The following is a 26303-nucleotide window of genomic DNA, read 5'->3' as shown; positions in this document are numbered from 1 at the left end:
AAACTTACGTATGTACGCATCTACTAGCTCACCTTCCTTCTGCACCAAACCTTGTACTTCTTGCCACACTTTGTCAGGATCTTCTATCTTCACAAACTCCACTTCCAATCCATGCCTTAGATTGTCCCAACTCAATCTTACAGGTGGATCCGCTGCACGCAACTCCTGTTCAAATGCCCTGGACCAAACTCGTGCATCACTCTTCAAACAAATTTGGAGAAGGCGTAACATTTGCGTAGGGTCATGAATCTGGTTGCTAATGTAGGCAACCTCCATCTTTTCCAAAAATTCTTCCACATCTTCATCACTTCTTCCATGAAATTCCGGATAAGAGAAAGCCATGGCTACCCAAGTTTCAATGCTTTGAGAACCCCTTTGAACACACGTGCAAGAACCCAAAACTTTTGACTACCCAATCCCCAGAAACTTCAATGGAGCTCAACTTTAGATAAGGACAAACACATGCACATCAAATGAGTTTTCATAGTTGATCATCGGAATTACAACAGGCAAAGGACATTCCAAGATCTCTCGTAATCTTCTTGGCCCGAACATAAAGACTATGCGCTGCTGGAAAAAAATCTTCCTGGACACATGAACATTTATCTGGATTCTTTGAGTTAAATGAAATGGAGTGAATTGAGGGCCATTTTGATCATCCATTAAAGCCAACCATGAAGCTCCCAAGAAGGCACACCTTAACTTCTGATTTTGCCAAAATTTCAACAGCATAACAACATCAATGGCTCAAAAGACCAAAAAACCAGCCATCATAACTTGGAAAAATTTCGACAGAGTTTCTCCAAAAGTAGAGCAGTAAGAACCCAAAATATAGATTGTATGTGTAAGCATAGACTGCCAACAATAGAACTCGAGCATCAAGTAGGAATCACTAGTACATAGCCTATGGCGAGGTCACGAAAAGGGTGCTCCAGCTACCTGTATCACCGAAAGGATCTCCACATTTGAGATTCCCCCAACTCAATAAAAACCTCACGCTATCGACCCTCACACGAAGGCTAATGCAAATCGCGTATAGTCAAGTCTCAGAAATGACTATCTTCCAGACCGAGTCTCAGAAATGGCTGGGACTGCCAAATAAAACCATATATGGCTCCACAAATGCGTACAATGGCAGTTTCCACAAGTAACGTACAATCCAGCAGACGATGCGCTCAAATAGGCGCCAAGTGATGCATACCCAGAACAACTGCAAGTGACATCACTACTAGTATATCACTGTACTCCAGCTACCTGTACCTGTGTGAATCACCTGTACCTGTACCTGTAACCTGTAACCTGTAACCTGTAACCCCGAATCTCGAAGCTTGAAGCTCGAAGCAAAAGGTACTCGAAGAAGATCCTCCGTGGGGGCGCCAAAAGAATGTGAGCAGGATGAAAACACACACAACGCCTCTATAACGACCCGACACACACTCTTGGGAAGATACACACACACACACACACACACACACACACACACACACACACACACACACACACACACACACACACACACACACACACACACACACACACACACACACACACACACACTATGGGGCACCACTCGGCTTAGACAACACACTTGGCCGAGACAGGGAACACACCTCTGGAGTGAGAGGAGAGAGACTATCCACTTGCCCACTCCACACAGACACACACACACACACACCCAAAAAACTCAGCTCAAAAGAGGAGAATTTCTGATGTTTAGATACAATTGAGCTTGGTCCAACACCAATGGGGAAAATAGCTCACACAATATGGGTAAAATAAGCCAGATACAATCACAAACTAGAGCAGAAACTTCGCTCATAGAAGAAACTTACACAGAAAAACAGCAGGAAAAGAGTGAGGAATTTGGAAAAATGGACAGCGCCATCGCGTCCGGAACGGCCCAAAACCCCAGTCTACAATGTCAAAGTGCTCAAATCCGACCTCGGATGAGCTGTTTACGGCAAAAACAGGCTCCAAAAACCCCAAAAACACACCTACGGCTGTTCCTCCTCTCTTCTCCACGTTTTTTCTGGTCTTCTCTCAGTTTTTTTAGTTCCCACACTTAGATTTATTAGTTGGGCACCCTTGGCCTGTTAGATGACCTCAAACGGACCCCGAACAGGCCAAAAACTGACCTCGCAGTGCATAGTTGTCACCTTTTTTGTATCATCCGCACACCTGGCACTCATTTCTTTTCAATAATGCGTCTCGCAACCACGTGAAGTGGCCCCAAAAAGTGGTCTTAATGATGACCTTTCTGCATAACTCTCACAAAAAAACACCACTTTGTGTCCGTATTCATCCACGTGCAAATATTGATCCCGTTCGACATCCTGACGCCACTCGATGCCATCTGACGCACCTGCTTACCTCATGTCGTCGGCCCGCGGATAGCTTCCTCAAGAAGTTTTACGCGCTACCAACTCTTCCTTATTGTAGAAAAAACACAGTGATACTGGTAATAGTGAAAATCGATGCACTATGTACACCCTGTCCTACCTGTACACATGTGGGCCCCACGTAACCACCTGGCTCTGAAAAATGGGTAATTCTTTATTTGATGCACCATGCATGTATATGTACATATGCGCAATCCCTTGCTCCAAAAAACTCCTGACAGCGTGGAGAAGTATGCGATGGTCTTCTCCGTTTTGGAGGTGATGGAGAGCGTTTAGCCTGTTGTCGGGGGATAATTGTTTGAAAGGTGATCCGGGAAGGCACCGGGCCCCTGGCTGTGAGAGGTGCGGGGAAAGAGGTGCAACAGACATAATTAACGACAATAGAGTTCAAAACAAATAGCTCGCCTAATTCCAGTTAATCAACAGTATTCATGATTAATCAATCACTAATGGAGGCTTAATGCTCCTTACAAGATGAAACCTGGCTTAATCCAGGTGCTAATCAAGAAAAGTGATAATGACCTGCTTTATACTGCCTTCTACTTCTTCCCATTATGGCTTAGGAACTTCGTCTTCCAATGGCCGTCCGATTTGGCTTAAGATTTATGGCTTAAATCCCAGAATTGAATGGGTTTAGGTTCGGCTAATGGTTTAAGATTAGGCTCAGAGCTTAAGAGAATCCCAATTAATGATTGCTTAAGTTTGGCTAAGAGGATGAGGTTAGGCTTAGAGATTAAGAATAAGGCTAATGAGAGTGAAGGATTATGGCTTAGCTCTTGAGAGATTAGGGAGCTCGGGGTTTGGCTTAAGGAAATTAAGAAATCAGGCTAAAGCTTGATCAAAGAGAATTTAGGCTTGGCTTTTGCTTATGAGGTTCGGCTTCAAAGATTGGGCTTAGAGTAGGTTTAGCTTGGCTTATGGAGGTTAAGGTTGAGGATTTAAATGGCTAGTTAGGCTTAAGAGCTTTGGGCCCCTTCTCCTCGAAGAAAGGGAGTTTAACAAGGTGATGAGGAGAGAGCAAGAAATCACACGACACCCCCCCTTTTTGTAGGTTGCATGATCCCTTCCTAAAGATAGCCTACCCATCAGCGATGTCGCTAATGGGTAGTTGACATGGCGAGAACCGTCCCTATGATGTGGCGGCGTCGGGTATCCGACTGCACCAAATCCTATGGGTTTTGGCTTGAACGAGGGCGCCTAGGCATGCTCGTCACTTTTCGCTTCATGAGCTCCCTCATCCGAGATCTGGTTTGGCTACTGCGAGCTTACTTTTCCCCTGCTGTGCGTCGCCTTTCACCTGCACGCCATCGAATTCCTTTTTTCCTCCTTGCTTTTACACTACAAGAAAACCTATTTTTCCCCATTGGGCGGGCACAAGCCCTTAAGGTGGGCGGCCAGTTATTTATTAGAAGGTCCTTGTGGCAAGCATGGTTGAATGCATTAGGAGAAAGGCCTTCCTTTTGCACCCGGTGAAAATAAGCCAGAGCCTCATTGCCATGGCCATTTTGGGCATATCTCAAAACCAATGCTCTTCAAAAAGCACATTTTTAAACAAAAGCTCATAAAAAACATCATGTGCTTCCGTACAAGCACCACTTTTGGCATACATATCGGCTAAGGCATTGCCTCCATGACATCATTTTCCCACATCCACTGATTAGCAATATCACCGTGAATTCTACTGCCCACTCTAGTGTGTTGAATGGCACCATGTCTTCCAAGAGGTAAGTAGCTGTGTCCGTCAAGGCTAGGCATACTATAAAAATTGCTTCCACATCAGCCCAGAGTTGACATACATATCGGTTACCGCACTGCAGTAAGCCAGATGAATTTGACTCATCAGGGCGACCAAGATGGTTCGGAACCGGCCCCCGGCGATATTTAAACTCGCCATATCTTGCCAATCGAAACCTCGATTGACAATCTGAAAAGACCGACATGCTCCTCAAAATGAGCACTTTGGACTCGTGCATTTCTTTCATCTTTGATCATTTATCAGCAAGTGCTCAATCCAGTACGGATCTGCTACTAACTAAAATTAAAACTATTATAACTTCTTATCCGTAGCTCTGATTGATGAGCCGTAAAGACAGGCACATAGAGTCCTTCAAGTACTTCGAATTTGATTAATAAAACCCCAGCTATGACCACATTAAGCACACTCACTGTTTGGCATTACCAAGACATCTTTTGATCCTTAGAGCCCCATCTAATACACTTTTAGCTTAAAAATTGGCTTGTTAGCAAGCCCTTATAACTGTTGAACAATCATGCAGGATTCAAATACACCTGATCGGCATTCCTTTGCTTATTTTTTTGTCATGGGAGCGAAGGGGCACGTCATTCACCACCTCTGAACGTGCACAGCCTCTGATCTATGCCAATTGCACTTAATCAGCTTCATTATAATCATCATCAGACATATCATCTGATGTATACATAACATGATCCTCTGGAGGCGGATCTGAATGGGAATCTTCAAGAACAATGTCGCCTTCTTGATTCTTGAACAACTTGATCCTTTTCCCTGCAATAGGCACCTTAAGCGTAGTACCATCTAGTTCACATAATTGGTATGTTGCATTATAAAAAACATGTTGCACCACATATGGTCCAAACCACCGTTTCACCATTTTTCGCATAGCAGAGTATTGGTTCTCCAAGCTACTGTCATAGACAAGTACCCAGTCACCATCTTTAATAGCATGTAGTCGTAGTCTATGCTTTCCATCAAATGCTGCCTTGTTCTTCAATCTTGCCTCCTTAAGCTTCTCTTTAGCATGTTCGATATCCTCTTGACGCCTCTCAAGCTGCCGAATATGTAGAGCAAGCAAGTCTTCAGTAGACATACCTTCTTCCCATGGCATTATGGCCCAAGTCATAACTGCTTCCTCTGTAGGCGTAATGGGTTTTTTCCCATGCATCAATTCAAACGGCATAAATCCTGTAACTGAACTGTGTGTAGTGCGATTAGCCCATAAAGCAAATGGCAAGAGTTTAGGCCAATCACCAATATGTCCTTCACACGCCTTCGCTAAAGCTTTAACAATAGGTGGATGTCCTCTTTCACTCTTCCTGTTACCTTCTGGATTATATGTTGTAGTGAGAGCAAGTTTAGTGCCCATGCGAGCAAAAAACTCTCGAGCTTCATCTGCATCCAGCTCTCCTCTATCTGCAGTAATTCTGCCAACACATCCATACCTGGAGATAACATCTTCAAGAAAGAACTTGCATACTGAACTGGTGGCTTTGGTACGAAAAGCTCTGCCTTCAACCTGATTTGTAAGATCTTCCCTAGAAAGAACAATATATCTCATCTGCCACACTCCTACTGGCATTGTAATAAGGTCCACAACCCACTTATAGTGCATATCCAGTGGATAGGTGGGATGCAATCCATCTCTATGTCGCACATTAGAGTATTGTTGACATATTAAGCACGATTCCACAAATTGAACCATATGTTTGTACATATCTCTCCACCAATACTGGTCTTTAATCTTGACAAAGGTTGCCCAGACTCCTCCGTGTCCAGCCCATAGATTTTCATGAAACTCTTTGATCACCTCTTTGAGGAAATAGCCATAGGCCTTTTTCCTGATCTTCTTGAATTCTTGATCACTCCAGACTTCTTGTCTAGTGAGAGTACTTAGGTAACGGCCAATCATAAGCCAATCTCCACCGTAAAACTCTTCAGAAAAGACTTCAAAAACATGAGCAATATTTCCACAATTGGTATGTAGATAAGAAGACGTGTAGAACTTCAAGCCAACATCATCACTCATGGTCAACATCTCTTCTTCATCTTCAAACCTGGATCTTGATAACATATCTGCAACAGGGTTATCTCTACCTTCAATATGACAAAATTCAGGGTTAAGAGACTTAATATAGGCTATCCATTGTAGCATGGCAATGTCCGGAGTAGAGCAGTTTGAAATCATCCCTATCAGTGGCAAGCAATCTATCTCTACCACAATAGAAGCTCCAATAAAGTATTCTTTATCAGTCCTTAGAGCAGTAGAAACACCCCAAAGTTCCCTCTTAACCTGTGGATATCCTCATTGACGAGCATTGAGCACCTTGGCTCCAAATCGCACTGCATACCTGTGTCCTTGAGCATCACCTTGACCTATATCCCATCCAATACTTGTTGGGCTAGTGTCAACTGTTAAAATAACTGGCCTGATGCATTTATAATCAACTTTCCTCAAGGTTGGAGCCTCAAGAAGCATCTTCTTTACTTCCTTGATAGCTTGTGTGTGAACTTCTTCCTAAACAAACCTTTTACCTTTTCGTAGCAATTGATACAGCACCTCTGCAACATGAGCAAAGTGTGGCATCCAAATACGATAGAACACACACACACCCAAGAATCAACGAACCTCAGTAACCGAAGAACATGTTTCCTTCATCTTTTGGATAGCTTCGACTTTTGCTGGACTTGACCTTCTTCCTTGATAACTGCACATATGTCCCACAATTAAAACCTCCTTAGCACCAAAAGTTGATTTTTGACCTGAAAGTGTTAAGTTAACTTCTTCAAGCCTCGATAATATAGCATCACACTCAGCAATATGTTGAGCAACAAACTGGTCTTTTGCTTCATCTTTTGAGCCTTCTTACAACCCTTAATTGGTAGATCATCAATGAAAGGCATAGTAACATGTGGGATAAAGTCCCTTAATACCTTATTCATGCCGTTCATCATATGAGCTACTAAATTAGTAGCACCCTGTGGGCAGAGTGCACATCCTTACCAAACCAAGAGGAGTACGCATTGTAGTAAGATCCCTGCTCTCCAAAGCTAATTGGAATTGATCATATCCTGAATAAAGATCACCCATGGAGTAAATAGATCTACCTGCAAAGGCCTCAGCAAATTCATCCACAATTGGGCCAGTACCCACATTGTGGATTGTTACCTTGTTAACTGGTTGCATATCCTGAATGAACCTTAATGTACCATTTTTCTTCGGAACAGTAAACCATCAATTAGAATACGGAGCACATGACGGCTCCAAAATTCCCATTTGAATCTTTTCATTAAGCAAATTTATAAGCTTTGGCAAGTGAGCTTTAGAAACTAGAATAGGACGCAAGCTCCATGGCATGTGTGGAACAATGAAAATAACCATTGGTGAAACAACACTTGGATCCACACACCCAATCTCACTTGGCTCAAAAGAAAAAGCTTTACCATGTTTTTCGAGCATACCTTGAAAACATTTGATCCCCTCTTCATTGAGGAAACCGTCTTCTCCAACCTTCAGCTGCTGCAGTGTCTCCTTTGTAAACTTATGCACTATGTTCTTTGGATCCCTGAGTATAGGCTATCAAGAAGCCTCCTTGATCATCTCATCACTTCCTTCTGGCAGCGGTGTAGCTACTGGCCTCACTTTCTTTGCAACAATCTTGTATTTTGTCTCTACCTGTGCTTCAACAGTTTCACATGAATCATCTTCAATTGCATAAGTGCTTCATATATACTTAACTCATCATACATGTCCATTGAATGGATGGACCTTGACCACTTCAGTTCCACTTTGTAACCTATTTTGTCTGATCTCCTCAAGCTCTGACATAGTATCTACATAAGATACCTCTTCAAAGACTCTTGAAATCACATCGTCTGATTCAAGCACATCACAACCCTGCAATTCACTTTGGATACCTGAAACATACTGTTTTTCCCACTTTGGCAAATCATTATATTTTCTAAAAGAGACTGAACCTTTAGATGTTAACCCCAAAAACCCTGGAAAGAAAGCTTCTCTTTGCGAGACAGATGTAGACCCTTTGCAACTAGTCCTTCAAATTTAACAGCTTTAAAATTCAAATTCAATTCTTGAATACCTTTCACCAATTCGTCAAGAACTGGCTCCTCCACTCTCGGTATTGCCGAGGTTATTTTCTCTTTAGGTTCCTCTTCCGCAACATCCATGATGTCAGCCACGATCAACTTATCAACTCTCATCTATCGTTTCACGATCATGTTGACTGCTTCAGTGTGACTACCTTCCAGTTGGATGTTAAGCCCAATTGTCCTGTTGAATCCTCTAGCAACTGCACCAGACTCTTCTGAAGTCGAGGATCAGCAGCCTGAATGAACAGCTCAACCTTCTGATCCCTCATTGAACGTTGCTCCGTCAAGGAAAGTTGCTTGAATTTCTTCTCAAATTCCCATAGTAACTCTCGTGCAAATAGAATTTTGCTCTTCTTCTGCACCCACTTCATAAAGCTTTGCCTAGTTACTCTTTGCGAATCCTCAAGGAAGTATTTATCCTGGAGCGCCTTCTTGAAATCTTGCCAATTTGGGCCTTGAACCGCCTGAATTTCTTTAATTCGACTCCTAAGTTCCCGCTCCGCAATTAAATGGAACCCTTCCACTGCATTCTGATCATCAATTCCATTCTCTTCCATTGCCTGCTCGTAGATATTGCAAAATTTGCTAATATCCCGGCCTTCAAATCGATGCAATTTCTTGGTAACCGTGTGCCGAGCTTTACAGATCCTCTCTTACAAATTGTACTACTGTTGGGAAGCCTGTTGTTGTTGCATATAAGCAGCAAACTACTGCATCATTTGTTGCATGGCATCCTCTTGCGGTGTCAACATCCTTCTTCACCACACTGCTCACCCCGGCTCATTTTGCGTCAGGTTCACCAAGAATGCCAGGGGATAATTGTTTGAAAGGCGAGCCGGGAAGGAACTGGGCCCCTAGCTGTGAGAGGTGCGGGGAAAGAGGTGAAATAGACACAATTAACGACAAAAGAGTTTAAAACAAACATTTCGCCTAATTCCAGTTAATCAACAATATTCATGATTAATCAATCACTAATGGAGGCTTAATGCTCCTTGCAAGATGAAACCTGGCTTAATCCAAATGCTAATCAAGAAAAGTGATAATGACCTGCTTCTGCTTCTTCCCGTTATGGCTTAGGAACTTCTTCTTCCAATGGCCGTGTGATTTGGCTTAAGATTTATGACTTAAATCCTAGAATTGAATGGGTTTAGGCTCGGCTAATGGTTTAAGATTAGGCTCAGAGCTTAAGAGAATCCCGGTTAATGATTGCTTAAGTTTGGGTAATGAGGACGAGGTTAGGCTTAGAGATTAAGAATATGGCTAATGAGAGTGAAGGATTATGGCTTAGCTCCTGAGAGATTAGGGAGCTCGGGGTTTGGCTTAAGGAAATTAAGAAATCGGGCTGAAGCTTGATCAAAGAGAGTTTAGGCTTGGCTTTTGCTTATGAGGTTCGGCTTCAAAGCTTGGGTTTTGACTAGGTTTAGCTTGGCTTATGGAGGTTAAGGTTGAGGATTTAAATGGCTAATGAGGCTTAAGAGCTTTGGCCCCTTCTCCCCGAGGAAAGGGAGTTTAACAAGGTGATGAGGAGAGAGCAAAAAATCACACGACACCCCCCCTTTTTGTAGGTTGCATGCTCCCTTACTAAAAATATCCTACCCATTAGCGATGTTGCTAATGGGTAGCTGATGTGGCGGGAACCGTCCCTATGACGTGGAGGCGTCGGGTTTCCGACTGCATTAAATCCTACCAGTTTTGGCTTGAACGAGGGTGCCTAGGCATGCTCGTCACTTTTCGCTTTATGAGCTCTTCGGTTTGGCCACCGCGATCTTACTTTCCCTTGCTCCGCGTTGCCTTTCACCTGCACGCCATCTGCTTCCTTTTTTCCTCCTTGCTTTTACACTTGGAAAAAACCTATTTTTCCCCATCGGGCGGGTGTTGGCCAAGCCCTTAAGGTGGGCGGCCAGTTTTTTATTAGAAGGTCCTTGTGGCAAGCATGGGTGAATGCATTAGGAGAAAGGCCTTCCCTTCACACCCGGTGTAAATAAGCCAGAGCCTCATTGCCGTGGCCATTTTGGGCATATCTCGAAACCAATGCTCTTCAAAAAGCACATTTTTAGACGAAAGCTCATAAAAAACATCATGTGATTCCGTACCAGCACCACTTTTGGCATACATAGTGGCTAAGGCATTGCCTTCATGACATCATTTTCCCACATCCACTGATTAGCAATATCACCGTGAATTCTACTTCCCGTGACTTCTATGCCCACTCTAGTGTGTTGAATGGAACCATGGCTTCCAAGAGGCAAGTAGCTGTGTCCGTGAAGGCTAGGCATACTATAAAAATTGCTTCCGCATCAGCCCATAGTTGGCATACATGTCGGTTACCGCACTGCAGTAAGCCAGATGAATTTGACTGATCAGGGCGACCAGGGCGGTTCAGAACCGGCCCCTAGCGATATTTAAACTGGCCATATCTTGCCAACTGAAACCCCAATTGACAATCTGAGAAGACCGACATGCTCCTAAAAGTGAGCACTTTGGACTTAGTGAGCACTTCGGACTCATGCATTTCTTTCATCTTTGATCGTTTATCAGCAGGTGCTCAATCTGGTACGGATCTGCTACTACTGACTAAAATTAAAACTGTTATAACTTCTTATCCGTAGCTCCGATTGATGAGCCGTAAAGACAGACACGTAGAGTCATTCAAGTACTATGACTTTGATTAATAAAACTCCAGCTATGACCACATTAAGCACACTCAATGTTTGGCATTACCAAGACTTCTTTTGATCCTTAAAGCCTCATCTGATATACTTTTAGCTTAGAAATTGGCTTGTTAGCAAGCCCTTATAATTGCTGAACAATCATGCAGAATTCAAATACACCTAATCGGAATTCCTTTGCTTATTTTCTTGTCATGGGAGCGAAGCGGTACGACACCGTCGTCTTCGTGGAGCCATCTCCGCCGAGGTGGTAGGAGACTCACTTCCTTCTTGTTCCTTTGGTGGTGGCTCTTGAATTCTCCTTTGAGAAGGACATGCGTCATCAAGGAGGAAATTTTTGAGCCCTTCATATGGATCCTCTTCTTCTTCCCGAATTGGAGAGAGGCCTCTTTTGGAAGTTTTGCAAGGAGGCTTCCTAGGTGCTCTCTTGTCATGGTGGGGAGCTTGGAGAATCCCATGAGCACGAAGTTGCCGTTGCACTTCACTTTGGAGGGATGGATTGCCCATGGCTTGTTGAAGCCTAGAAACAAGATACTTAACAAGCATCGGGAATCATTAGTAGCCTGCTCATTAGCAAAATCAAAGTTATCAACATTAATTTCACTCTCTTTACTATTGTGAGCCATTCTAACAACTTTTAGGTGTACTTTGGCAATTCAAGCCCTAGTTTCTACTCCTCTTTACCCCTTTAGAAAAAGCACTCAAGCTACTGTACCCGTGGCTTGAATACCATTAATTGCAAGGAATAGAAGATAGGGTTGTTCAACACCAAAACAACACCGGCTCCTGTCAAGCTTCTAATAGCTCCATAGTGGTTAAGCCATAGGCAAGCCCCGTAGGACCCCTTGGGAGACTCTCCAATAGTCTTCTAGAGAGATTAATTCCTATTGGTTCTTTTATTAAGTGTTTTGGATTAATTAAACTAGATTTACTCTAGCCTAATTCTCATTGGTCCACCTCCATGGCCATCCAATAGGATTTGAGTACACCTTGTGGGCATCTGGCCTAGGGAGCTGACATGTGTCCCTAATTCCCTTTGTGTAAAGGGAGCTTGTGTGTGTGTGTGTGTGTGTGTGTGACAGAGAGAGTTTCTGTCTCATCGCCTACAACTAGGGCTTGCCCCCCTCCTATGTAGGGATGCATGAAGACTTGTTGGGACACACACAAAGCATCCAATTCCCCTAATGTTTGACCTTTGGACACATCCTTTGAATTTTGGAACCTTAGCATTTTGGAAATCTTAATGGGATAAAACTTAGGGTCTTTTAAGCCCATTGTTGCACATTGCTCTTTTGCATATGGCCCCCCCTTTGGATCCCTATTTTCCCTCCTTAGGATCCCTACTATGACCGGTCCCCTTGCACTTCCCCATATTAAATGATCAGTTTAACATGATAAAATCATTTAGGAGAATTAGATGTTAGTTATTATGACAAGTCTTGACTCCAGGATAGTCGTCACTCCCTCATCATCCATAAGGACTATATCCTCATGTCCTAGCATCACCATATTAGCATCTAGCATGAGTGTGTCAAAGAACTCGATAACGCTCATCTCCATGGTAGGAGGCATCTTTGGCCTAAGAGGATCAATCCGCTATGTCTTGCTAGAGTATGACCGTTCTAACTCGACATCTATAGACATGTGATGCACAACATTCTGGAGTTCATCCACAAAAGTACATGTATGCAAAATCATTAAGGATGCACTGTCTTGTACACGTGACTCACTTCTCAGCTTTCTAACTGGCAAAGACTCAAAATCCATCACCACTATCGGTGACTGCTCTAATTGTATACTCAAAGAGCTGTCTTGCTCTACATGTCTGTCCTCAGACCTTGCATGCACAACAACGAGCGAAGTGTCACACTGCTCATCATCAAAATGTACGCACCTAGACTGCGTGAATGTCTGCATGGCCTCCGAATCACAAAGACTATGGTGTCTCTGACGTCAACAACATAGAGAAGAGTCAAACGAGCACCACAATGGCCTCATGCTATCACAAGAAAACATCGAGTAAGATCCATTAGTCAACTGAGCATGACATCCATGATCTCTAAGCTACGAGATGGACATAAAACTCCTACGAGAATCATGCACATACTAAACATCATGGAGCACAAGCATACTCCCACTGGAAAAGTGCAAATGAATGTCACTCACACCATGAACACCCTCATGTCTCAGAGAAAAAAACGTGCTAAACCACTCCCTACGAGAAGTAGCATGGCATAAAGCATTATTGTGCAGCTGCCAATCATGAGACAAAGTCCGTGTATGTCTAGGTGAGCGTGTGGAAGCAGGAGTGGCTACCACACTCATACTCTCAACAACAGACAATGGAATCCTTCGTTGTCTCCAACGCCTAAAACAATGTCTCCTCATGTGCCTTGGTCTGCCACAATGCCAGCAAACCACATGTCTGCACCTCTGAGGCCTGCTTGATACACGAACATGGGTATCCAATAATGAATTTTCATTGCAAGATGCCCTAACTGAGTGCAAAATGAGTCTATAGATCAGCCCACACAAAGTTTAGATGCACTATACACAAGAGAATAACTGCTTAATACAATGCAAAAGAAAACTAGATAATCAAACACCTGCCACTAAAACTATGGCAAACATTGCATAAAGTATATATCCCTCTTCCAAAACAAAGAATAAGTAGGGGATGATGCCATTGAAGCCATGCTATTGCAAAAGGGAAAGGGCAGCCATTATATGAGGCCAGTGTATTGTGTAAGCCGCGTGAAGTTGGTAATAGAAAGAAAGTTGTTGGAAGTAGAGCTAGTGTGCCAATGTAATATTTGCTTGTCAACGATTTCATTATTACTTGCTACCACGAACTTTTGTTTTCTTAACAAGTTACGCCTTTTTTCCACAATTAATTAATGGCACTAACATGTCAAACATGGTCAAGAAATGGGTAATTGAGCTTCAAGAGTTTGAGTTCTCTTTTTTAGTGGAAGACACTACAAGAGCTACCTTAGCTAATTTGTTGACTTACAAGGAGAATCTTCTTTTTGTTAAGGATGAGGTGGTGAAAGGGGTAGTTGAAGAAGTGCTACAAATCAACAATGCACATGTGTTGTTCTTTGATGGCTCATACAAAAAGAGCCATGATCGGCTTTAGGGGGTATAACACTCTACGATCCAAAGGGGAAGCTAGTATGCAAGAGCTAGTATGCAAGCTAGTCACTTGTTCGATTAGTAGAGAGATAGGGAAGTAGAGAGCGAGCGAGCGAGAGAGAGAGAGAGATAGGGAAGTAGAGAGAGAGAGAGAGAGAGAGAGAGAGAGAGAGAGAGAGAGAGAGAGAGAGAGAGAGAAAGAGAGAGAGAGAGAGAGAGAGAGAGAGAGAGAGAGAGAGAGAGAGAGAGAGAGAAAGAGAGTGATATATATATATATATATATATATATAGAGAGAGAGAGAGAGAGAGAGAGAGAGAGAGAGAGAGATAAATAGATAGATAGATTTTATTATCGTCCTCGGAGGTCAAATATGACCTATGGGACCAAAGTTACATGTGATGTAGTATGTGTATGGCTGATGAGTGACTCTCGATGCTCCAAAATTGTAGTGATGAGAGTCTCAATGGAGAGCCCACACTTTGGCTGGGAGAGGAAAGTGTGTAGGTCTAAGTTATGGCTGAAAATGTGAGAGAAGCAAGTTCGGATGTGATCAAAAGCTGAGCACTCTAGTAGTGTGTGGTACTCAAACTCTCGAACTTGTAGTGAGCATAATGTGCACAATCGATCTGACTCTTCTCCATTGCCCCAACGCCCTATCTCGCATCGAAGGAAATGGGAGCTAAGCCGAATTGCTACGATAGTGCGTATCGCGGACAAGGGAATAGGCTCAAGCATGTAAGTGTGAGTACGGTTTCCTCTCTCAGCGAAGAACATGGTTTTGTAGTTGGGGGCAATATAGGTGGTGTAATGTATGAAGCGTGACCCACCGGATATCTCCCAAGCCATAATACATTGGCGTTGTAGAAAAGCTTCATTCACTTGAGAGTCAATTGAAGCATCATGTAGCAAGTGTAATGCATCCCATCTCCCAAACCACTTCTTTATGTCTTGTATCCATCCCGTGCTCAAGATCTTGCTTTTATGCGTCTTTTGAACTTTTTTGCTTGCTTCCCATGCAATTGTAGGAAGTCGATGTGAGGGGTTTTGACGCATCTTTATCATGTACTCCACAATCCTTTCCATGCGCATAACCTCAATTGGAAGAGATCCCGACTCAAGAAGTAGGAGCATATATGGTGTTTGTGTCTTAACTTGGAGAAAGTTTGTAAGAAAACGCTTTTGGACATTCTCAAACTCTTTCCAAGTAGACATTGAGATGCTCCCGCCCCACACTTCAACTCCATAAAGAAGAAGAACCGGTGTCACCAATGCATCAAAAAGATACTTCTTGAGAACCCAACACTTGATGTTTCCCGCATTACACATGTTCTCAAATGCATAATATGCTCTCTTTCCCGCTTCCAAACGATGCACAACACATTCATGCCACTTGTGATTGGATGGAACCTCAAGGCCAAGGTACTTAAAGCTCTCAACAACTTCAAGTGTCTCGTTGTTGTACACAATGCATGGCTTCTCCTTATGGTTGGTTTTCACAAGCATAACCTTTGTTTTGGATTCATTTACAATCAGCCCACTATGCAAGCAAAAGTTCTCAAGGACAACCATAAGCTTTTGTGCATCTTCTAAAGTGTGTGCTAGAAGCACTACATCATCCGCATACAACAAAAGCATGATTACCGCATTGCAAATAGTGACCTCTTCAATGCCTCCTTCTTGCATAAAGTCAAGTACCATTTGTTCCATTTGATCGATGCATAGACCAAAGAGAGTTGGTGACAATGGACATCCTTGTTTAACCCCAATAGTGCTTACAAAAATTTCTGAAATTTCTCTTCCCATGCGCAATTGACAAATCACCTTCTCAAAGATTCGAGAAACCGCTAGCATAAACTCACTTGGCACTTGGAGTTCTTCCATCCTTCTCCACAAATTGTTACGTGGAATCATATCAAAGGCTTTCTTAAAGTCCACAAAACAACAATACAATGGCTTGCCTTTCAACCCACTTTCCTCCATGAGAACACGAAGAGTGACAAGATGATCAATGGTGCTATGGCATCGACGAAAACCCGCTTGTCCCTTTGCACGCTTGTCATTCTCTTCAGCCCAATCACTCAATTTCATCTCCATTATGCACCCAAACAACTTTGCCATAAGAGACCCAATCATTATAGTCCGGTAGTTGCTTACATTCTTTACATCCCCTCCTTTATGCAAAGGCTTAACCCAATTAGTACTCCAATCATAAGGCATACCATGTTGAAGTGCAAGGTTGAACATATCACACATCCACTCATGGGTAAAATCTCCCGTCCATTTGATCATCTCCGGCTTGATACCTTGAAGATCTCCCGCTTTGCGAGTGGCCAACTTTTCAAGCCCACCGCATACATCCTCAATACTAAAAAAAGACGGCATACATGGGAGTGAACCATAAAATGGCATTTTTTCAGTATTTGCTTGCTCATATAATTGCCTACAATGTGTGTACATATCCACTAGACTCAAGTTACCAAAATTCTCAACCCGCTTGCCTCTCAAGTTTCTCCAAAATCTTCCACATGCATGTGCCTTTTCTTGGACTTGAAATTCTTGTTGCTTTACTTCCCATCTTCTTCTCTTCTTTTGAATCAATGCCTTGTATGTATGCAAATGACTTTGATAGTTGTCTTTGTCCATAGTTGCATCAAGCTTTATCAAGGACTTTCGAGCATCTTGACATTCTATATCAAACCACCTTTTGCGTGATCTATCTTTGTTGATACCATGGAGATGCTTTATGGCAAAGCATTCTTCCGCACAAGAACAAATAGCTTTCTTGAAAGCTTCCCATTTAGTTTCCAATGGTGCATCACATTGAAGCTTTGTCATCCATAATTTTTGCTCAACCATTTCAATGTACATTGGTGCCCATTTGAAATCCATACATAACTTCTCTTTCCTTTGGCTGAGATTATCATGCTTAGTTGCTTCTCCATATGAAAGGTCAATACATAAGGTGCGATGGTCGGATTCCGGGGTCCATTGACCAAACATAAAACTCTTTATGCGATACATGATGGCTTCAGAGAGTAGCATATAGTCAATCACACTATCCCCATTATGTATCCTACATGTAAATCCATTGGTTCCACTCCACAAAGATACACCATTGGCAATGAGCATACCCGTTCTATTACACGTGTAAAAGTAACTTTCCATAGTGATCCGGCTCTTTCTCATCCATTGAAGTACGCTCATACAAGTGAACTTCCTCCAACTTCCTTGAAATGCATGGAATATCAAATTGTTGAGTATCATGTTGCAATGTTTTTGTGTGAGCATTCATATCCCCAAATACAATACCATCACCTTCACCTTTGAAATAAGCAATGTCCTCTTCCAAATCAGAAAATGGTTGATCTCTATCCATGCAAGCATAAAAGGGAGAATCATGATGAGGAATGTAGCAACCGGCTACAAAAATGGGTGCTCTTTTTGGTGTCATAATTTTCAGCCATACATAACGTTTGTACTTGTCATCTTTCACAATTGATAAAAAATCTTCCAATCCTTTCTTAACCATACATGCTAACCCTCCTTGTCCTCTTCGTTGCTTGAGATTCTTTGACCACATCAATGAATGTACATTGTAATCCTCCAAGCCATTAATCCTTTGTGTATCATGCTCCCAAGTTTCAACAAGAAGTACAACATTGGCTTTGCTTGTTAGTTCATCAATGCGAACCCCCGCATTCCATGGGTATCCATTACAATTCCAAAAGAATATTTTCAATTGTAACTCGGTCTCATAGGTCACGCATCCCTATTTTCTTGAGAGACTTGCCTCCTCCTTGGGCACATTTTCTTCATGAGAGATCTCCTTGTTTTTATTATTCTTTTCCTCATATGCCTTGCGACGCATATTTTGTTGCTTAATAGTGCGATCTTCACATACAAAACATTTTGTATCCCTCAAATAGATCCAAATATTATCAAGGATAATCTTTCGCTTGGTCTCATCCGGCATGGTGCATACAATTGGCCGTTCTCCCGAGCGAGGAGCTCCTTGCTTCCCCACTCTATGTGCTCCATAGACCATAACTCCGGACATGCCAAAGTGGGTTTTGAAGAAATCTTCAATAACAATGGCAAGAGAAGGAGGTGTCTCTAACTTCTCTTCAGGAATTCCACGAATAAAAATGTTCTTGGAACGTCGCTCCCGTTCCTTCAACTCCTCCACATCCACATTCTCAACATTCTTTGTTTGAACCATAGCTTGCATGAGTGAGGAATTAGAAACCACATTGCTACCACATACATCAGCCCAAGACTTGTTTGTGCATACATTTTTCATGTCGCATACATCCCGGCTCATAGTGTCAAATTTCTCCTCTTTCAATACATGGTCATGCTCTACTTTGCTCATCCGCTCCTTCAAAGCATTCAAGTCCACAAGAGAGCGTTTACATTCCTTGACTTCCTCTTCAAGTTGCATCAAACGTGTTGTTTGTATCTCAAGTGTCCTCTTGAGATTCTCATTCTCAACCACAAGTACCCTTAGTGTGCCATTCTCCATTGCAAGTGCTCGTAAGTCTTTGCCTTGTTTGTTTAAGGTCTCTTGCAATGATACCAAGTACGCCATGATCATGGTTTCTGATGTCGTTGGTTGGGTGGTTGTGTTTCTATCTCCACACTTAGGGAAATAGGGAGAGAGAAAAAGATAGGGAATAGAGAAAGAGAGAGAGAGAGAGAGAGAGAAAGAGAGTGATATATATATATATATATATATATATATATATATATATATATATATATAGAGAGAGAGAGAGAGAGAGAGAGAGAGATAGGAAATAGAGAGAGAGAGAGATAGATAGAGAGAGAAAGAGAGTGATATATATATATATATATATATATATATATATATATATATATATATATATATATATATATATAGATATATATAGAGAGAGAGAGAGAGAGAGAGAGAGAGAGAAGTGGAGAGCGAGACAGAGACAGAGATAGGGAAATAGGAAAATAGAGAGAGAAAGAGAGATAGCGAGAGCGAGATCGAGAGAGAGAGAAAGGGAGATAGTGAGAGCGAGATCGAGAGAGAAAGAACGAGAGATAGGGTACGTAGACAGAGAGAGAGAAAGAGAGTGATGTTATATATATATAGAGAGAGAGAGAATTAACTAGAGATAGATACAGAGATAGAGAGAGAGATAGATAGTAGATAGAGAAAGAGAGAGAGAGAAAGAGTTAGGTTGGATGACCAATTGTAAAAAGCACAGAAACTCTCTCTATCTCTCTCTCTCTCCCTCTAGAAGAAACTATGGAACTAAAAGAGGCAAAGGGGTTTTGCCCGCTACATGCATTTCCATGTACACCTGGGAGTGCACGTATGTGTCTACCCATATAGGATTTGACCAATAAAGATGAGATTTTGACCTGGTGGTCCTGTTCTCCGTACACCTCTCGACCGAGGTGTATGGAGATTGGGCAAGACTAGAGAATGCGAGGTAGTTTACATTGTGAGGAGTATATATATTAAAACAACATTCATAATCATTGTATATGGCAACATCATCAAATAACATGGAGGAAAAGATTGCATGTTCGTGCACGCTCTGCAAGTATCAAATCCTTCGTAAGCATGTGAATGTAGTGAGCATGTGCACAAGTACGGAGAGTTTGCTAAAGAAACCGTACATAATCTACGATACGACTCCTACGGAACGGGCATTGATTTTTGCGACATAGCACCTACATTTGAGAGAGAGAGAAAAAGGATTATGCGTGAATTTCCGACCAATATAGAGCCAAGGATGGAAGCAAAAAAGGGCTTACAGACAGAAGACGACGGCATGGAGGAGATGCTCGATGCCTTCTTCTAGACAAGCGAGGAGAACGCTAACGAAGCAGCACCAGAAGCCGTGCGCCTATCTCCTGAAGACATGTTGAGAAAGTTGGCACGTCAACCAATCTATGAAGGCGCCAAGATATTTGTGCTTCGTACTTGTCTGGCGTTTTTGAATCTTCAGTCAGTGTACGGGTGGTGAGATGCAAGCGTCACTACTTTGTTTCGGTACGTAATTTACAAAAGAGATTTTTCGATTGCAATGGTGACGTGCTTGGAGAGCTTTTTAATTTAATGTGGCTTAAACAGGTTGTTGCGGGAGACTTCTCCCGGCTGGCAATGAAATGCCCCCCTCCATGCCAGACACAAAGCAACTATTGACCTCAGTTGTGGCTTGGACTACAACAAGATTCATGCATGTCCAAATGATTGCATTCTTTTTTGCAATGAATTCGCAGATTGTCTGTCGTGTCCTAAGTGCGGAGCAATGCGCTACAAACAAGATGCAGTTGGCGAGACAGTGCCAGCTAAAGTGTCGCGGCATTTCACTATTATTCGTAGGATAAAAAGCATGTTTTGTTGTGGTTCCATTGCAAAGTTGATGCGGTGGAATTCTACGAATAGATCCACTGACGAACATTTAGGGTGCCCGCTGATTCAAGGCAGGGAGGCACATTGAAGATACCTGGCCACATTTTAAGAGTGAACCACACAATTTGCGTTTGGGCATGGCAATGGATGGAGTCAATCCATTTGGCTTGAGAAGCTCGTCATGGAGCACTTGGCCTGTGTGCCTTATCAATTACAACCTCCCGCCATGGCTTGCCATCAAGAAGGGTCATTTGATATTAAGCTTGATTAACATGGATGTTTATCTAGCTCCACTAGTTGACGAGCTCCAGGAGTTATGGCATGGGATCGATAGAGCACATGCGGTTGAGCCAGTAGGAGAACAACATGCAAGGATCCATGGACTTCTTATGTGGACTATGCATGATTGGCCACGATACGGAGAAGCTTTTGGTAATGGTTCTTGATTTACAAAATTCTTGCTATTCGCAAGAACTTTGCCTTGGCCTGATTCATGCTTTAATATATGCAGGGCTTGACCCGCATATACAAGATTTCAGAGCTAGTGCGGTGGATCTCTTCCAAGGAGATACGAGAAGAATCTATTGCAGTTGAAAGGGCTAACTCCATTGAGGCAGTTTGCATGATTGAGAAGTATCTACCCACGAGCTGCCTAACTATCCAAATGCACTCGGTCGTCCATGTAGTAGATGAGGTTGCAGTGGCAGGTACAGTTCACATCCGTTGGATGTTCTTTCTAGAGCGGTTCATGTAAACACTTAAGGGTTTTGTTCGCCCAAAAGCACGTCCAAAGGGGAGCATGGTAGAAGGATGGCTGGTGCAAGAGTCTCTTGTATTGACAACCGAATTTCTATCCGTTTTTGACCCAAAAATGCCTCGATTGTGGAGCGATGAGGAGGATGCAAGATTGGTGGGAGAGGAGCCGCAAGGGCAAGGGGTGCCAAAGAAAATGAACGACACCATGCGAGAAAAGATCATGAAGTTCTGTATACTAAATTCAGCACCGATGCAAAAATGGCCTGAAAGGTACGAAGAAGAGAAAGAGAGACGCAATAGGGAGCGACACGATTTCACGCGAAGCCGAATGACTAGAGGCTTACCCTTGCCAGACTGTCTCGCTCCTCTACCTGAATTCCCTACAATGGCGGTGGGACAAGACAGTGAGGGCAGCTCGACAGATCGGAGAACCCATATCTCTAGAAGAGGAAGAGCTGACTATTGGATGTGACTGGAAGTATCATATATACATGGCACTGTGGTCGCATGGAAAGCATTTCAGAACACAACAAATTGATAGCAGAAGAAACACGTTTGACAATGGGGTAATGGTTAGTTTCATGCAAAAGAGCAGGGCCAGTGCCAGAGACACGAATGAGAGCACTAGCAACCTGGATTATTGTGGTCTGGTGTGTCAGATATCCTGAAAGTCAGCTTCAGGCGGTTTGAGATGTTTTGTTGGATGTGAAGTGGTTCAAGGTGATTATTTCTGGTCGCAATTGAATGGTACACAGAGATGGAAACAAGCTTGTGCAAATAGATTCTACAAAGGTTTGGACAGATGCGAGCGACACATTTGCTCTCCCCGAACATTGCGAGCAAGTGGTCTTTGTAACGGATCCTCGAGAGCGACAATGGTGGTTTGTGGTTCAGGTTGCTCCAAGAAATAAACAAGTATTTGAAGGGCAAGAGCTCCTGGAGAAAATTCAGTTAGACAACGTCCATACTACTGTGACATTAGATGAGATGAACGAAGGTATGTCAGAGGAAGCTGCCAGATATATGAGGGATGATGCAGACGAGGCAGAATTGACACTTGTAGATGAAGAGGCAATGGATGAAGACAATCTTCCAGAACGAGTTGGGGCAGAGTTATGTTTGCAATTAGAGATAGACGATGATACGGTGCAAGATCTTATCGATGATGCCTCACTCATTGAGGACTAGGCCTGTAAGTGTTTGTGTGAAGACGTTGATTTAAAATTAAGCTTAAAGTCAATTTAAACAAAGGTGTTCTGACACTTTATTTTACTTTCTTTGTGCAGGACTTTAGTATGGAAGACCAGTTTCCAGATCCCGCTTCTATAAGTGCAGATGCATTCATGGGCTTCGTCACACGGATGATGCCCAGTTAGATGGAAGAGGCTTCTCAGTACTGGGTAGCCAGAGGCACGGGTACTACGCCTCCGGGTTTCACACCCGAGGGTCCGACGCCTATGGGGGGGACGCCTGTGGGGGGGGAGACGCCTACGGGTACGACGCCTGCTTCCCCCATCACGGCCGCTTCGACACCTAGGGGTGAGGCAGAGGCGGATACGTCCTCATCTCCACAGCACAGGTGCACTTGCCGATCTCGGCAATCGTCAGGTGGAGGTGGTGGTTGCTGTGGAGGAGGGTCCATAGATGCTTCAACCCCTCCTTTCTCACGATCCCCGTCCTACCCAGGCACACCTCTCGACATACCTCTTGGCACACCTCAGACACCTTGGAGGGCACACGATCCTAGTGCCTCCAAGCTCTATACTGTACGGGCAAATGGTTCTGTTGACATGGATAGAGTCGGGACTGAGATGAGACAGCGGATTTGCCAGCTCGTGGAGCTGAACTTTTCGACCAGCATTCTGATGCCTTGGCCTGACCAGGATGAGGACAAAGTCAGTTATATAGTGGAGACCATCATGAGAGAGTACCAGCTTGCTCCGGGTTCAAAGACTGTTTCAAGGAGGTGGATCAAGGGTGTTGCACGGGACACCGTGAAACATCGACGAGATGTAGCTCGACAGGCTTTCAAGACTGGCTCGTCGAAGCCTTCAGGCATCCCACATGAGACGTGGCAGCAGATCAGGGAGGATGAGCAGACAGCGGACACGCGGATCAGACAGCAGCGGCTAGCCGCGCAGATACGACAGATAACCAGGGGGACATCTTATCTTAGCAGCGGAGGCTTCGACACCTTTCGCTATGAGTTTGTGAGTTTCCAATCCAATCCTAGCTATGGAGTTTTTTTAAACGTGATGAATCATGTATTCTTATTACTTTGATTTTTGTACAAACGTAGAATCTTGCGATGCATCGAGCCCCGATACGCCAGGAGGAGACAGATGGATATCGCAGAGGTATCTATGAAGTATTGAATGATCTTGATGCTTCAGGAGAGCGTGTAGATTGGGAGGCCTTAGAGTCTTGCTAATCGCTTGAGGTGAGACGTTAATATGTGTGAGTTGATTTAATTAAGTAAGTATATGTGAAGTAATATCAATACTAATTTTGTGACTTGTCCTATGTGCAGGTTGTGACGCCTAGTCATCAATGGATTTCATATATATGCTTTGTGAGACACAGACACGCTTCTGTGTCTCTTTTTTGTATAGACATATATGGTTATGGTTATTGTTCAGACAGTTATTATTTTCCTTATGGTTATGGTTATTGTCATTGTCATTGTATAGACATGGTTATTTCTCCTATTCTTGTATAGACATGGTTATGGTTCTTGTTTTGTTTATGGTTATGTTTAACTTTCTGGTTATGCTTATGGTTATTGTTAATTTTATTTATGGTTATGGTTATCTGCATTATGGTTTTGATCAAAGTGGTTATGGCCGGTTATGGTTTTAATTTGGTTATGGTTTTGCACAAAGTAAGTTCGTTATGGTTATGCTTTTAAGTTGGTACGGTTATGGTTTTGCACAAAGTTCATTTCATTTCTTTCATTGGCCTTAAATCTCATGTGAGATCCTACATGGATAGCATGTAGGAGGCATATACATGATATGGTTTTTTTTGAAAAGTTTATGTAAAAACGAAGGAAACTCTGTCGAAATTTCTGCGGGAGAACGGTTGATTTTGGTGCTGCTCGCTTTCTTGGACAGAGGACAGGCAGTCTGGCTGTGGCTGTGTCCATCTTCTCACTGGGCATAGGCCAAGCTGCATGTTCTCTGCCCAATAATTTTTTTTTATGTTATGGTCGTCGGTAAGCGCATCGGTAAGCGCGTCGATATATGTATCGATAATATTACCTTTTGATGTGTATATCGATGCATATAGCGATGTTTTTGTAGGGACATGTATATTGACGGGATTTTCAATGGAATGCATCGAAACCTGCGTCGAAGGTCCACTTTTTTGTTGTAGTGTAGCTCAAATCTACAAGTTTAACCAGAAACATGGTGAGTCTGTTAGGGATTGTGCAAATTGAATGAAACAATACATTGCAAGATGCCCAGGGCTAGAGATACTTACAGAAAAACGACTCGTATCATTGTTTCTAGAGGGACTGCTAAATAAAGAACTTCATGCTATATTCTATAGTAAAAAGCATACAACCCTAGAAGAGTGTGTCAGATGCTATTGACTTAGGAGACAATTGTGATATTTTTAACAAAGAAGATGTCCCTAAGGATAACCAAAACGAGAAAATAGCATCCACTAAACCATCACAAGTGGGAACGGCTGCTGCAGCACCACTTTCAGCCATAGAAGATATGCTCAAAATGATGAACAACATGCAAAAAGCACCTATGAGGGGACTAGGACAAGGGATACCTCAACAGGGACAACCAATTAGGCCAAAAAAATGGTGTGCAATTAAGGGTAAATGGACCAACCATGAGACCCACGAGTGCTACTTCAGACCAAAGTATGATGGGAATGTTCAGTACGTGCCTATGAGGCCACAAGGACAACCCATGTACAGATATCAGCCTAATATAGCCCAAACTCAAAGACCACCAATGGGTATGGAAAGACCTCAACCTATGTTGGGTCAAAAACCTCCGTACCCAGGACATGATGCAGTGCCTGTAAAGTACATGCACTCCGAAGGAGTCATAGAGGAACAAACATTAGTTATGTTACAACCTATGCTGAGCCTAATCCATCTACAATACTAGTAGAGGGAGATTGGTATAATTCACATCCACCACCAATGGAAGAAACAATAACGTATGCTCCACCAGAGCTTGCACCAATGTATTATGTAGCTAATTAAGGTGTCAGACCTCCCATGGTAAGACCCTTGATTAAGCCAAGAACGGGAAAACTGTCACAACTGTGGTGCTGATAATCATTGAAAAAATGAATGTCTAGAGCCTGACAAAAACCTCAAGCCAGTTGAAGCTTATTGCATACAATGTTGGAAAAAGGGAGGACACTTTCCGGAAGAATGTCCTAAAAATCCTTTAAACAAGGGTAAAAAGTAGTAAATGTAGTCCAAGTGATACCTAGTAGCTCATCAGAGAGTGAACCGATTGTTCCAATCAAGGTAATCACTAGAGCCCATGCCAAGAAAAAGAAACACAAATACTCTGATGATTCAGAAAATACGAAAGTCTCCTCTCAAAGGATCAAAAGAAGCAGAAGCAAAAGATATGAGATGAGAAAACAAAAACAACGGGTTGAAATCAAGGAAAAAGCAAAAAAGCTATTCCAGGAAAAGGTGAAAGAAACTGGAAGTGAAACCAAGGAAACAACCGTGAAATCTAGAGGATCCATTTTGGTTGATAAAATTTTTGAGCCTATTAATGCCGCCCTGGAAGCATACCAAGCAAGACTTAAAGCAGGCCAAAACATGAAAAAAAATGGAAAAACTATCCTTCTCTAGACATGGAAGCATCTAAGCTGGAATCTTATCAAATATTGGTAAGAATCACGAAGAAATGCTAGGAAAAAAAAAAACCCAATCTTGAAAGTATCGCAAAACCTGAGGAGCTTGTGGAAAGAGACACTAAAGAAAAACCCGATGTGGTGACAGAACCTGACCTTGAAACAAAAGAACCAGAACTTATAGTGCGGGACAACGAAGATGCCTTAGACGGAATTCCATTTGTAGAGGAAGACTAGC

Source organism: Adiantum capillus-veneris, chromosome 15 (genome assembly GCF_014529385.1).
Source record: "Adiantum capillus-veneris isolate H3 chromosome 15, ASM1452938v2, whole genome shotgun sequence".
Taxonomy (NCBI): Eukaryota; Viridiplantae; Streptophyta; class Polypodiopsida; order Polypodiales; family Pteridaceae; genus Adiantum; species Adiantum capillus-veneris.
The sequence above is the reverse complement of the archived record's forward strand: the minus strand, read 5'-3'. Positions refer to the sequence as shown.